The sequence below is a fragment of the Odocoileus virginianus genome, chromosome 14, assembly GCF_023699985.2.
Source record: "Odocoileus virginianus isolate 20LAN1187 ecotype Illinois chromosome 14, Ovbor_1.2, whole genome shotgun sequence".
Taxonomy (NCBI): Eukaryota; Metazoa; Chordata; class Mammalia; order Artiodactyla; family Cervidae; genus Odocoileus; species Odocoileus virginianus.
In genome coordinates this window covers 26876413-26891071 of record NC_069687.1, presented here as the reverse complement: position 1 = coordinate 26891071, position 14659 = coordinate 26876413, and the positions used below count along the sequence as shown (strand labels likewise).

The following is a 14659-nucleotide window of genomic DNA, read 5'->3' as shown; positions in this document are numbered from 1 at the left end:
GAGAAGGCACAAGATACATGTCAGAGAGATAAGAAGAGCAGAAAAATTTAGCTAGAGTGTAAGATCCCAGAGGATCAGTGTTTGAAGACATTGTTGAACACGGATTACAGCCAAATTTGGAGGGACTTGAATTTCAGTTCATGAGGTTTGAATAGTATTTGGCACATAAAAAATAATAAATATTCTTTTTGACTGAATTAATTAATTTATTCTGTAGTCAATAGGTTGTTTAATGGTTTTTAGTGAAGAAGCATGGTTTGATGACAGAATTGATTCATAATCATTTTTCTGATGACATTATTCAAACATGGGCAAAACTGTAAGTTGAGGGATTTCTAAGTATGGGATAATGACAGATGAATTTAAAAGAATGGATGGATAAATAATACATTTAGACATATTATTATATTATATATATAAAATGTATCAAACACCTACTAGGTACCAGGTAAATAAAAGGGAAGAGTTACAGCCTGTAACAACCTGTAATTATGTGAAACTATGTGAACTATGTTAAAAGGATACAGGAGCATAAGAAAGAGAGTGTTTAACTGAAATTAAGAGTAATAAATAAATCAAAGGGACATGTATGTATTCAGTAGATTCACCTTGAATGAATATTGAACTTGTTCAAAGGATGTATATTGCAAAGCAGGAAACATTTTCTTTTTAGAAAATATAAAGTTTTCTAGTAAGAAAATCATTGCATTAAGGTGAAAATACTGATAATACAATGATAATGGTTTAGTCATTATGTCGCGTCTGACTCTTGTGACCCCATGGACTCTAGCCTGCCAGGCTTCTCTGCCCATGAGATTCTTCAGGCAAGAATACTGGAATGGTTTGCCATTTCCTTCTCCAGGGGATCTTCCCGACCCAGGGTTTGAACCCTGGCCTCCGGCATTGCAGGCAGATTCTTTACTGACTGAGCTACGAGGGAAGCCTAAATATATATATAATGATAACACAATGTCATTATATATTTAGGCATATATATGAGTGTGATTATTTCTGGATACTGTGAAATGAGGTTCGTTAACCACTTCTAAATTTTAGGGGGATAATTTGTTTCATTAAAAAATACCAATTTATTTTGGAATATATTTTCATATATTAGTATTTATCATAATAGGATTAAACATATAGATATTAATATTTAAGTTCATGATTCTTCATATTTGTTTCTAGATTGCTAACTTTTTAGAAAAATAGTGAGACTGAAAATGTCATCAAGATAACACTGTAAAAAAAAGTTTCAAATGTAATAACATGATGCATTTCATTCAAATGTAGTGCTAGATAGGATTAAGAATATTTATCCTTTCAGGGTGGGAAGTAGCAAAATTTTTTCTCTTCTAGAAGTGCCCTGGCATTTTTGTGTACAAACAGTGAGCACCCAATGAAGTGCTTTGTGTGATTCTCCAATGTTAGTGCTCCCTATCTCTAACTGTAAATTTCTGAACTGACTTATGAATGTGACATGGTGATTTTTAGATGATTCCATGCAGTTAATAAATAATTTTACATATAAACTTTTCCCTTTGCTGTTGAGAGAATTTAGAATTCCCAGCAAGATTCTGCATTCTCACTCCATAGTCCAAGGCTGTTAACCAAGTCAATAGAATTATGTGAAGAACAATAAAATCTGTCCTAGAAGACTTTTATGCTTTTCTTGTAGAAGTGACTAAAGTTTCCTCCCCCTTTCATTGTTTAAATTAATAATTAAATAAACCAAAAATGCTGAAATGTCTGAAGGGTTGACAGGGGAGTCAAACAGAAGTGTGAAGACGGCAGTGGCAAGCCTGCGCTGTTGGATGCGAACCATTTTTGCTTTTTTGAGGTGATGTCATATTCCTTTAAATTTTATATAAAGTGCTTGAACTCTGGTCATTTTTGCTTTATACAGTCTGAGGAAAGCAATTTGATATCAATGAATATAACATGAATACAGCTAAACGATGCCCATGATTAATCATTAAATAAAACCATGAAATTAATCATTTTTATTTTTCAAGATATATCTGAAAGTACAATATCAAGCTATTACAGGAAGTGTATTTATAAAAAGTAAGCCTCTTCAACTTTTGGAAAAAACCCTTTTCTTAAAATGTCCCACTAGAAATTGCATGGGTAGAATAAGAAGTACCACAAAAAAATCAAATTTGAATGGAAAATTAGTAAGGCCAAGAGGAGTAAAGTAATATCCTCCCAAATATGTGATTTTTTTTTTGGAAAAGATTCTAATTTTTGTATCTTAGTAATGTTTATCTTCAGAGTATGTGGAAAGCTTTACTTTCATTCTTAAAGTAACATAGTTTCAAACATGGAAACCAACCTGGAAGATTGCCTGAAAGTTAATAGTAAACTGTGAGAGGTACTAGTAAAGACATGAGAGTTTTTCCCCCTCATATAAACTAATGAATTTGATCCATGGAATTTTCACAATAAGACTTTTGAAAGATAAAATTTGAAAACTGAATTGTTTCCTTCTTTAATCAAACATTTATCATGATGTTGTTCGGTTTCTCAGTTGTGTCCGACTCCGCAACCCCATGGACTGCAGCACACCAGGCTGTCGACACTTGGCTGTCTCTCAGAGTTTGCTCAAACTCATGTCCGTTGAGACGATAACGCCATCCACCCATCTCACACTCTGTCTCTCCCTTCTCTTCTTGCCCTCAATCTTCCCAGGCATCAGGGTTTTCTCCAATGAGTCAGTGCTTTGCATCAGGTGGCCAAAGTATTGGAGCTTCGGCTTCAACATAAGTCCTTCCAATGAGTATTCAGGGTTGATTTCCTTTAGGATTGACTGGTTTGATCTCTTTGATGTCCAAGGGGCTCTCAAGAGTCTTCCACAATTCAAAATCATCAATTCTTTCAGGCTCAGCCTTCTTTATGGTCCAGCCCTCACATCTGTACATGATGACTGGTAAAAGCCTAGCTTTGACTATACGGACCTTTGTCAGCAAAGTGGTGTCTCTGCTTTTTACTGTCTAGGTTTGTCAAGAGTTGGTCATTGCCTGTATAGGAAATGTCAGTCACAGTGATACTTGGTAGGAATTCAAACTTTTAGATGATCCTCAGACATTGTATGAATGGCACAATAATAATTTAAAACTCTATTGGATTAAACATTCTCATAAATTAGATAAAATGGTTTATGCTAGTAGACTTCCATGACTGAAAACAGAGCAAAATACATATTTTACTACAGAGAGATAAAAAAGAGTTTTAGCTGAGCTAATTATATGAACTTATTACAGCAAACCTATCTTCTTAGTGAAGATGAGATTCCAAACCCTACTGTTAGATTTTTTCCAAGTGTTATTGTTTTATGCCACATAAATTTGGCCACATTGATGGAATTCCTACCTGTGTGTACTTCTAAAATGGGCTACAGCTGCTTCTCAGAGTTACATTTTGGCTTAGTTCCCACATTTTTCTACTTGCACGTGAAACATTATTGGGAGTCCCAAATACTGGCTATTAATTGCCTCCCCTAAAGTGTGGGGTAATTCTAAACTCTGAATGGCTTGCTTTTATATTCTTTCAGTAACTTCATTTAATTAGTTATTGCTCCTTTTATATAATTTAACCATTTTTTTTCTCAAATACTTCCGTACTATGACACTTAGTACCTAGCATTTTCATTTCCAAGTGTTGAAGGTAAATAGAAGGAAATACATGTTTTTAAAGAATTAAACTGATACACATTTGTGTAAGTTTTAAAATTTTATATGGACTTTTCATAGATCATGTCTTCTTGTTTGCATGAAACTTGCCATCTAGAAGTGTAAGACAAGTTGAAAGAAGCTGCTGAATTATAGTTGCTAGTCTAAAATCTGAGAAAGCTCAAACGAATTTGACTTGTTTTCTAAAGGCCTTCATCAGTGTTTTAAAATGAACATCAGAATTGATTATTACAAAAGCCATGTGTATAATTTAAAGCCAGTTATTAGAGCAATGTGTTTTTTTAAACTCATTGGTTTTAAGAGTAACCCATTTTCCTATGATAAAGTAAATATACAATAGCTAATATTTATTCCAATATTAAGATATTTATAAACTGGTTTCTAGGTTATAGAAGCTGAAATGGACAAACAATGTGGATTATTCAGATCATTACAAAAGTATGCATGCATGCTCTGCTCAGTCACTTCCGTCATGTCCAACTCTTTGGGACCCTATGGCCTGTAGCCCACCAGGCTCCTCTGCCCATGGGATTCTCCAAGCAAGAGTACTGGAGTGGGTTGCCATGCCCTCCTTCAGGGGATCTTTAGGAATTGAATCTGCATCTTTTAAGTCTCCTACTTTGAAAAGAGGGTTCTTTATCACTAGCACTACCTGGGAAGCCCTACAAAAGCATGTGTGTGCTAAGTCACTTCAGTTGTGTCTGACTCTTTGCAACCCTATGGACTGTAATCCTCTAGGCTCCTCTCTCCATGGGATCCTCCAGGCAAGAATACTGACGTGGGTTGCCAACAAAGGCATACTTGAGTATAAATGAAAGCCAGTGAAGTTAATTGCAGCAGGTAACTTTGAATGCCTTATAAAAAGGTGTCAGAAATTGTTGAAAAGATAGATTTTTAAAGGCCAAATTTATTTTGTAATGAGACATTTTTTCTCTTGTTTGAAAATCTCATAGAAAATTATTTGGCATATTCATTCTGGGAATTCAACATGAGATTAACAATCAAAAGTCGATCAGTGTAATTACCCATATTACCAGCATTAAGGAGAAAAATATATGGTCATTAAAATAGATGCAGAAAAGGTATTTGATAAAGTACAACAACTTTTCACAATAACAACTCTTAGCACATGGAAATTGAAGGGAACTTCCTCAACTTGATAAAATTTATCAACAAAACTTCTAGGAAACTTTCTGTTTAATGATTTAAGTATCAAATGCTGCCCTTTGAGACAAACGATATAAGAATGTCTCTATCACCCCCCAATCATCATTTTTTCTGGAGATCTTTGCCAGTGCAATGGGGTTAATAAATAAATGGAAAAAAGTTGGAAGAGAAGAAAAGAATTGTCATTGTTTGCATATGAAATAATTTAGAAAAATGAGTAAAAATAATTGGTAAATTCAGCAATGTTTCTGTATACAGTATTAACATAAACATTAAATTTATTTCTAAAGATAAGAAAAATTGGAAAATTTTAGTTGTATACTTGTAACTTTTAAAACACCTTTCAGTTCAGTTCAGTCACTCAGTCGTGTCTGACTCTTTGTGACCCCATGGACTGCAGCATGCCAGGCTTCCCTGTCCATCACCAACTCCCAGAGCTTACTCAAACTCATGTCCATTGAGTCGGTGATGCCATCCAACCATCTCATCCTCTGTCATCCCCTTCTCCTCCTACCTTCACTCTTTCCCAGCATCAGGTTTTTTTTATAGTGAGTCAGTTCTTTGCATCAGGTGGCCCAAGTACTGAAGTTTAAGCTTCAAAATCAGTCCTTCCAATGAATATTCAGGACTGATTTCCTTCAGAATGGACTGGTTGGATCTCCTTGCAGTCCAAGGGATTCTCAAGAGTCTTCTTCAACACCACAGTTCAAAAGAATTAATTCTTCAGCACTCAGATTTCTTTATAGTCCAACTCTCACATTCATACATGACTACTGGAAAAACCATAGCTTTGACTAGATGGACCTTTGTTGGCAAAGTAATATCTCTGTTTTTTAATATGCTGTCTAGGTTGGTCATAGCTTTTCTTCTAAGGAGAAAGCTTCTTTTAATTTCAGGGCTGTGATCACCATCTGCAGTGATTTTGGAGCCCAAGATACTAAAGTCTGTCACTGTTTCCTTCATTTCCCCATGTATTTGCCATGAAGTGATGGGACCAGATGCCATGATCTTAGTTTTCTGAATGTTGAGTTTTAAGCCAACTTTTTCACTCTCCTCTTTCACTTTCATCAAGACGTTCTTTAGTTCTTCTTTGCTTTCTGCCTTAAGCTTGGTGTCACCTGCATATCTGAGGTTATTGATATTTCTTCTGGCAATCTTGATTCCAGCTTGTGCTTCATCCAGCCCAGCATTTCACATGATGTACTCTGCATATAAGGTAAATAAATAAAATACCTTTAAAATACATCAAATACCCAGGAATAAATTTGACATAAGACCCAGGTAGTACTAGTGGTAAAGAACCCACCTCCAATGCAGGAGACATGGGGGAATGAGGTTTGATCCATGGGTCGGGAAGATCCTCTATGGGAGGGCATGGCAAATCATTCCAGTATTCCTGCCTGGAGAATCTCATGGACAGAGGAACCTGTTAAGCCACAGTCCAAAGGGTTGAACAGAGTCTGTTACAACTGAAGCAATTTAGCACGCATGCAAACCCTCTATAAAAAAACTACTAGATATGAGAGAAATTAGAGAAGACTTAATAAATTGAGAGAGGTACTATATCCATGGTTTGCAAGATTCAATACTGTAATAATGTCAAGTATACTCTAATTGATCTATACATTTAATGGAATTCCAATCAAAATCTCAATTTTTGGTGGAAACTGACAAGCTGAATCTAAATTATACATGGAAAACCAAAAGACTAAGCACATAAATGACAGTTGTGAAAAATAATAAAGTAGGCAATCTGACATTGCTAAATATCTAGACTTATAAAACTCCACTAATTTATTCAGAATTTAATGAAGTAAGAATAGATAAATAAAGCAAGGGAAAGGGCCTCAGTGTAGTTACTTGAATTAAAATAAAATTCCCCCTTGGTGCAGTAGGAAAAAGGTGTTCTTTTCAGTAAATGGTTCTTGGTCAACTGGGCATCATATGGGAAATAAAAATTTATACTGAGGCTTCAAATGATTAAAAAAGAAATCATGTCTCTATCAACTATACATATAAATGGAAAGGTAAAACCGTATGTCTTCTGAAAGTTAACAAAGGAGAATATCTATAATTTGGGAGTTGGTAAATACTTTTTGAGTTGACTACCAAAACCCTTTGCTATATAAGTAAGACTTCTAGAGAGTGGACATTATTAAAATTGATTGCTTGTGTTCATTAAAAGTTACTGGTAAGAAAGAGAAAAGACAAACCAGAGTGGAGTAATATGTTGATAATACTAAAAAAGGACTCATATCAGGAATATGCAAAGAGTTTCTTAAAATCATTAAGGAAAATGCAGATAAGTCAGTTTAAAAGTAATGGGAAAATTATTGAAAAGGTATTTTGCAAAAGAAGAGATTCAGATGTCCAATATGTTATACTAAATTGCTCAATATCAGTTGTCATCAGAAATTCAAATTAAAACTCTAGTGAGGTGATATAAGAAGTGAAACTGAATGAATTACCTTAAAATGAAGCTAAAAATTTTAGAAGCTGAAAATGAAGATTGTTGATGAGGATATTGAGCAACTAGAACTCTTCCTTTCAGGTGGTGGTTATCTAAAACAAGTCAGGTACTTGGGAAAACTGAATAGAAATGTCTACTAAAGCAGAATATTTGGGTGCACAAATTCTGTGACCCAGCAATTCTACCTTAGGTGTATACGTAGCAGAAATGAAAACCTGCATGCACTTGATGATATATACAAGAATGTTTTCAAGAGCAGCCCAAATTCTGGTGTGACCAAATCAGTTGTGGCATATTCACACAAAGTGATGGCAAACAGTAATGCCAGTGGAGGCAATGAGCTGTGCACAGCATCATGGATGAATTTCACAAAAATAATGGAGCCAAAGAAGAGTCATAAAAGACTAGGCACAGTAGAGGTCTGTTTCCAAACAGATCAAAAGCAGGTAGTGCAGAGAGATGTCTGTAGAAGGTAGCCTCCTAATTACTTTTCAGAAGTAGTGTTAGTAGCTTGAGCAGACAGAAAGGAGATTTCTGTGATGCTGGAATTGTTTCATTTATTCCTGTGCGCTGGGTTACATGGGTATGCTCACTTTATAACCCTTTATCAAGCTAAACATGTATTTTGCTCACTTTATAATGTGAGCAAAAGACTTCAATAGAAATTTTATTTTATTAAAATTTATATATATTTGGCATTTCCTTAAAGAAAATGTCACTGATATTATTTCTTTAAAATAAATTAAAAATGCATATATATATATATATATTTCAAATCAGAGAGTTGGCATTCCCTGGTTAAACATCAGATTTGTGGAGAGGGATATGTGAATTACTTGGTGGATAAATAGAATTTTTAGTTTCTACAACTTAAAGCAATTTCTCTAATGCTAGACACAATTCTACTCCTTGTTCCCAGATGCTGAAATAAAACCACAAATGGGTTAAGCAGCTTACTAATCATCACAATCAGAGGAACATAAAATAGGAGACAGAATTATTAAAATCCCGACAACATTGTCTATTCAGTCAGAAACTGTCGGCAGGTTCTTTCATTATTTTAATTGGCATTACATTATTTTTTTGAAAGTTCTGATTTTAAAGGAGACAATGGATGCTAGATGACTCTCCCGTGTTTGAGAGCAATGTTCCATACATCAATCTGTAGGCATTTTGTAGTTAGTAAACTGGTGATCCTTTTAGAACTGCTTCTGGTTTTGAACTTCAGAAAATGGCCATGCAATATTGCATTACAAGGAGCATTGCAAAAAGACCCTTCTCTCTTCAGCAAGAATTGTGCTGAGTGTTCTGTGGCTGTTCTGTGCTGTGCTCCTTATGTGTTTTTAATTATTATTGTTTACAATGATGATGTTTTAATTGTTAATATAGTACCCTGAGCATCTTGGTGGAAGCTTTGTAATGATTAAAAAATATTATTATAATAGTTCCTGGAAAGTAAAGAAGTCATCAGGGCTTCTTCAGTTTCTTTTGGGAACCAATTGAACCAAGAATCAGCATACTTCCTGTGGGGAAGTAGGAAGTGAGCTTAAAAAGCATATTTTTGCTCCCTCTAGTCCAATCCCTGTTGCTCCCACTGCCTTTGTGAATAACAAGGTTTACTTATTTGTTTTGCTTTGTTTAATTTGATCACTCCCAGTGTCAACCCTGTTCTCCCCACAGTCTTGGTACCATTTTCTAAGCTTGAGAAGTATACAAAACATACGCAACATACACAACACAAAACATGGCAACATGTATGTTGTTACTAGTAACATTGCTTTTTGATGGGCGTTGTAACTTTATACAGTATCTGCAGCTATTATTTCTATGAGAATAATTTAGTTTTTAATTTATTTCCTGGATAAAAGAGATCTGCAAAAATTTGAGTATTTATGTGTTGTGATTTGCTAACTACCTTTTACTGTTACATCATCATAGTTTTCACTGCTATGAAAGTAATAGTAATATAAATTTTCTTTCTTTGAAAGAAAGCACCAAAGTTCATTGGTGCTTTTTGTTCATGCTTTTTTTCTGGTGGATAAAAGAATAGTAGTTGTCCTATGGAAAGAATGAGGAGGGATTATATATTCTTTCAAATGCCTTTCTTTTTTTTCTATGAAAATTCAGATATTATTTAATGGTTTCAGAAACTTCATTTGACAATATAGGTCAAATAATTCTTGTGTTCCTTCTCTTATTAAATAAGTGACCATGCATTAGGTATTCTCATCTATAGATCAAAACCCTTATTCTTAAGACTGGATTATAAAATGTCTATAATAAAGACAAGTTCTATCTTAAATTCTACCTAATATTTATTTATTGATTTTATTTTTTATAGGAAGGAGAATATGAACTATTCCAACTGATCAATTGCCATAGACTTCAGGAAGATGAGCATATGAAAGAGAATGTCATGCTTTTTAAAGAAATTTTATACAAGTAATCACATCAGTCTTACCTGGAGAATCCTATGAATCAGTTAACAAATGTTCTGTTACTAGTCTTTGCGAGTTTGACAAACTAAGAATGAGTTACTTCTATTGATGACTACTTTGAAAGCAAAAAAAGATACCACAAATGGAATTTACATATCTGAAACCATGAAAATCATCAAAAACTCTTTTATAGAAAATATTTGCAATTAATGCTATAGTGCTACAATTTTATTTTGAACTTGTTTGAAGGATTAAAGATGAGGGACTGTAGTACAAAGATGCTTTTCACAGAGAATATTTAATGTATATTTTTAAAATTTTATATTGATTACCCAATTTGAAAATATGCCTTTTAAAAGAATAACTTCAAAGGAGAACAGCATACACAAAAATTAATCCCCTAAATATAATTCCATGGGTAAAATGTATGAAATGTATACATTTGATTGACTTTCTTATGAAGTGAGTATAGCCATTTACTATTCACTGAATATATTGATTTTACTATAGTCTAACAGGAGTTAAAACACAACCCAATGTGAGAAGACTGCAAATTTCTAGAAGAGACACTAGCAAACAAATATTTTTCCTTATTTTCTTGATTGATACATTTTGTAAGCTATGAATTCACTTTTTATTTCTGGACAGAAAGAAGGGTAAAGTTCTGGAGAGCTCAATGAATATCCCTTTTTGCCCATTATTCAATATATTCAGAGTTTTAGTTTAATGGCACGCATTTTAGCTACATCTGATATTCTTATAGTGGTGCACCAGGAATTCTTGAATTGTAGAATGACCATTCCCTATTCCCAAGTAGACCTGACCACTTCCCTTTTCTCCTGCTATATCCCTTTTTATAGTATCTATCATATGTTATGCACATTAATTTACATATTTATCTTGCTCTTTATCAGATTGAAATGTGAATAAGCTATATCTTCATAGCCCCAGGTCTTTTCCAGTGCCTCACCACAAGCGTGTGTTCAGTAACTGATTTTTAAATGATTACGTGACTGAATAAATGCTTTAGCAAACCATACCTCATTGACCCAGAGATGTGTACATAACAACTTAGTGCTAATTTGGGAAGCTATTTTAGAGGACTATCCAAGAACTAAGTATAATCAAATACTTTGGGGTCGTTGGAATGCAACTCAGAAAGCAATGCTGTCCAGATAATAAGTTACTGAGAGCATTTACCCAACACCAATTGCAAATTAATGAACCGCAATACATTTTGGCTGTGAGTGTGTCAAATTGGGAGTAACTGTGCTTAGAACCACAGAGGTTTAATAAATGGAGATTCTGCCTGAGGTTTGCAAAAGTGAACAGTGGCTATATGATATACTAAGACATTTATGAAAATATTTATCAGCACAAATATAAGAAATGTCAAGTGTGTTATGGATTGGTGTTGGTCATAGGTAGTGACTATGCAGTGATGCACAAAGTCCAGGAAGCTTTTGTGAGAAGAGCATCTTGATTCAACCAAGATAGAGTCGTTTTCTACAGCTGAGAGTTTTATCAGTTGTGCAGTACTAAGACACTAGACTTAATGTATGAACTTTATTATACACACACGTGTTCTCCACTAACACTTCAACTAATTATACTTTTGTTTTGGAACTTTGATTATGACATGGGAGGTTTTTTCATGACCCTGAAGATGGAATTTTAATATTTCTCTTTTCTTTAGTAAGCCGGTTATTTCTTTCACAATCTTACATGGCAGTTAAAGGAACAATTCATTAGAGTAGTGGTTAGTAGGAGAGGAGTCCGAAATAATCATGCTGCTCTTGGAAGCAGAGATGCAGCGCATCGCAGTGGGCGCAGGATCAACACTGCTAGGCACCATGCTCTGACGGGCGTTGTGGGTACATGGCAGTCGGATTAGGGCTGGCTGCTCGGCCATTTGGAAATATGCCTGTTCCTTACAGTATTGCTCTTTTGGCAGAAACTGTCAGAGCTTCTTTCCAAGTCTGCATCTGGTCAGGGACAGAACTCTGCTTCTTTATCTTTTATGCTTTGTCTCTCCATGCCCCATGATCACACTCTGGATAAATGGTCTCTCCAGGTTCTGTGATCTGAATCCTTGACTGCCCAGGACAGAAAATGAATGTCAGAACTGAACTGAGCCCCTAACTCTCTACTGCATACTTTAAATTCTCTCACAGTTTTCTAATAACAAATTATGCAACATATATATATATTATACACAGGCTGATGAAAACAGTGGTAATAGGGAGAAATTACACAAATCAGACAGATAAAACCCAGGCCACTTCCAATTCCCTGCACTGGTGTATTTCTTTTCATTCTCATTTTGGATACTTTCCCTACATTTAATTTCACTTTTTTACTTTGGCAAGCACATAAATTCAGCTGTAGATATTCCCTCCTTTGACCTTACTAAGAATGAATACCAAATTCCTATTCAAATGAAAGCAGAATTTCTAAATACAGGCATTGGAGTCAGTTATGAACACATAAAAGTAGAATCAAATGAACGAAGGACAAATAAAAAAGTAGAGAACAGGAAAAGAGGATGGAAAAAGTAACAGAGTTAATGAAACAGAATTTGAAAGCATATGATAAGTGCTGTTAGCAGGTTCACTGTTAAGTGACATTTCTCCTCATTTTTGTTATGTCTGCACATGCTCAGTTTACCCTCGTTATCATGGCAAGCTGATTAAGAGTTCTGAAACCCCATCCATCATCAAACTGTCCCAATGCATTATTAAAACAGAAAAACGAATTCTCTAGGCAAGCAATAAAACAAAATGTAACAACTTCATGCTTTGTCTGTACAACACAGAATGAAATGGAAGTTGCTCACTCTCCGCTTTCTTCGGTCAATGTGCAAAACTATGAGAGCTGGAGCCACATTTTTACTCTGTGGCCTGCAGGAACCTGAATGGTTGTCATCTTGGTCAGATCAGAAGACCACATCAGTTTTGCTGTTTCTTTTGGTTTTGGCCTAATTATATATTTCAGAGAGACCTCAGCCTGTTAAATACATTTTCTTCAGCTTTTTATCAAATTACATTGCCCCATAAACTAATACAATAAAGGAAAATTAGGTATGTTTGATGGAAGAAATGTAGAGAACTCAGTAATATTAAGAAATTTTAGGTTGACAGTCAAAAAGATGAGGAAGAATTAGAAAGCATTTAGGAATCTATTTTCTGCATGTCCATTTATCATTCATTCAGAAAACATGGATGATGCTAGGTACCTGCAAGATACTTCTGATACAGAAAGCAGAGACATCACTTTGCCAACAAAGACCCCAGTAATCATGTATAGATGTGAAAGTTGGACCATAAAGAAGGCTGAGTCCTGAAGAATTGATGCTTTCGAATAGTTCTGCTGAAAAAGACTCTTAAGAGTCCCTTGGCCAGCAAGGAGTTCAAACCAATCAATCCTAAGGGAAAACAAGCCTGAATATTCACTGGAAGGACTGATGCTGAAGCTGAAGCTCCAATACTTTGGTCACCTGATGTGAAGAACTGACTCACTGGAAAAGACCCTACTGTTGGGAAAGACTGAAGGCAAAAGGAGAAGGGGTGGTGGAGGATGACATCGTTAGATAGCATCGCTGACTGAATGGACATGAATCTGAGCCAAATCTGGGAGACAGTGAAGGTCAGGGAAGCCTGGCATGCTGCAGTCCATGGGATCGTAAAGAGTCGGACTCAACTTAGCAATTGAACAACAACAATAGTGCCTTTTATCAAGAAGCTTAAAATCCAAAGAGAAAGAGAGATATAAGAAGTGATTGCTTAAAATATAATGGGGAGAAATGCTGTATGGGTTATAAGCTACTGTAGGTGAAATGGGAACAGATGTGGGGTTCAGAAAAGATTTCTTACCGAAGTTGATAATGATCATGAATACTCACTATGTACTAGGCACTAGATTAAACTCTTTTTGTCCATTAACTCATTTAACCTCTAGCAAATTTTGAGAAAGATACTGTCAGTATACTCATTTCACATATGAGTAAGCATGTTCAAAGAGACCTTTCCCCAAAGCCCCTAAGTAGAAAAACAGATTCGAATCTAGGTTTGTCTGATTCACAGCTGAGGGGTCTTAACCTCTAGGCTCTAGTTTAAACTACTGAAAGATGCTGCTGCTGCTGCTAAGTCACTTCAGTCGTGTCCGACTCTGTGCGACCTCATAGACGGCAGCCCACCAGGGTCCCCATCCCTGGGATTCTCCAGGCAAGAACACTGGAGTGGGTTGCCAGTTCCTTCTCCAATGCATGAAAGTGAAAAGTGAAAGTGAAGTCGCTCAGTCGTGTTCGACTCTTAGCGACCCCATGGACTGCAGCCTACCAGGCTCCTCTGTCCATGGGATTTTCCAGGCAAGAACACTGGAGTGGGGTGCCATTGCCTTCTCCGACTGAAAGATGACTTATACAATTAACCTTCTACTAGGAAATGCAGTTGTAAGTGTATACATTAGGGGTTGCTTATTTACATATATAAAGGAGTTAAGACAAAGAAGTTTACTGTAGCAGTGAGGTTTGTTTTTCTTAAAGTCTTGTAATTAGCTGATTGTCCTCTAATGATGGTATATTTTAAAAAATTCTTAGGCATTTATAAAGAATGTTGTGAAATACTGAGAGAAGAATCAGCCCATTTGGACTAAAAACCCAGCTCTGCTGTTTCCCTGCAGTGTGAACTTGGAAAACTAGCTAAACTTTTCTGTGACTTTATTTTCTCATCTGTAAAATGGAGACGTTAAGAGAATCTACTCATTTGTGAAAATGAAAGGAAACAATGCAAGTAAACCATCAAGTGTCTTGCATTTACTAAGTGTTCAGTAAATATCAGCTAGTGTTATGTAATGGACTTTCTGCATAGTAAAAAGGGATGGTTATGTGTACC

At 35.4% G+C, this 14659-nt stretch overlaps 1 long non-coding RNA gene across 1 annotated transcript; it reads left to right on the top strand.

Moving 5' to 3' along the window:
- Positions 1 to 1619: 1619 nt before the first annotated feature.
- Positions 1620 to 10806, top strand: LOC110148499 (uncharacterized). The gene is made up of 2 exons (XR_002317184.2): positions 1620 to 1840; positions 9671 to 10806. It is a non-coding gene; the product is annotated as an uncharacterized lncRNA (long non-coding RNA).
- The last annotated feature ends 3853 nt before the right edge of the window (positions 10807 to 14659 follow it).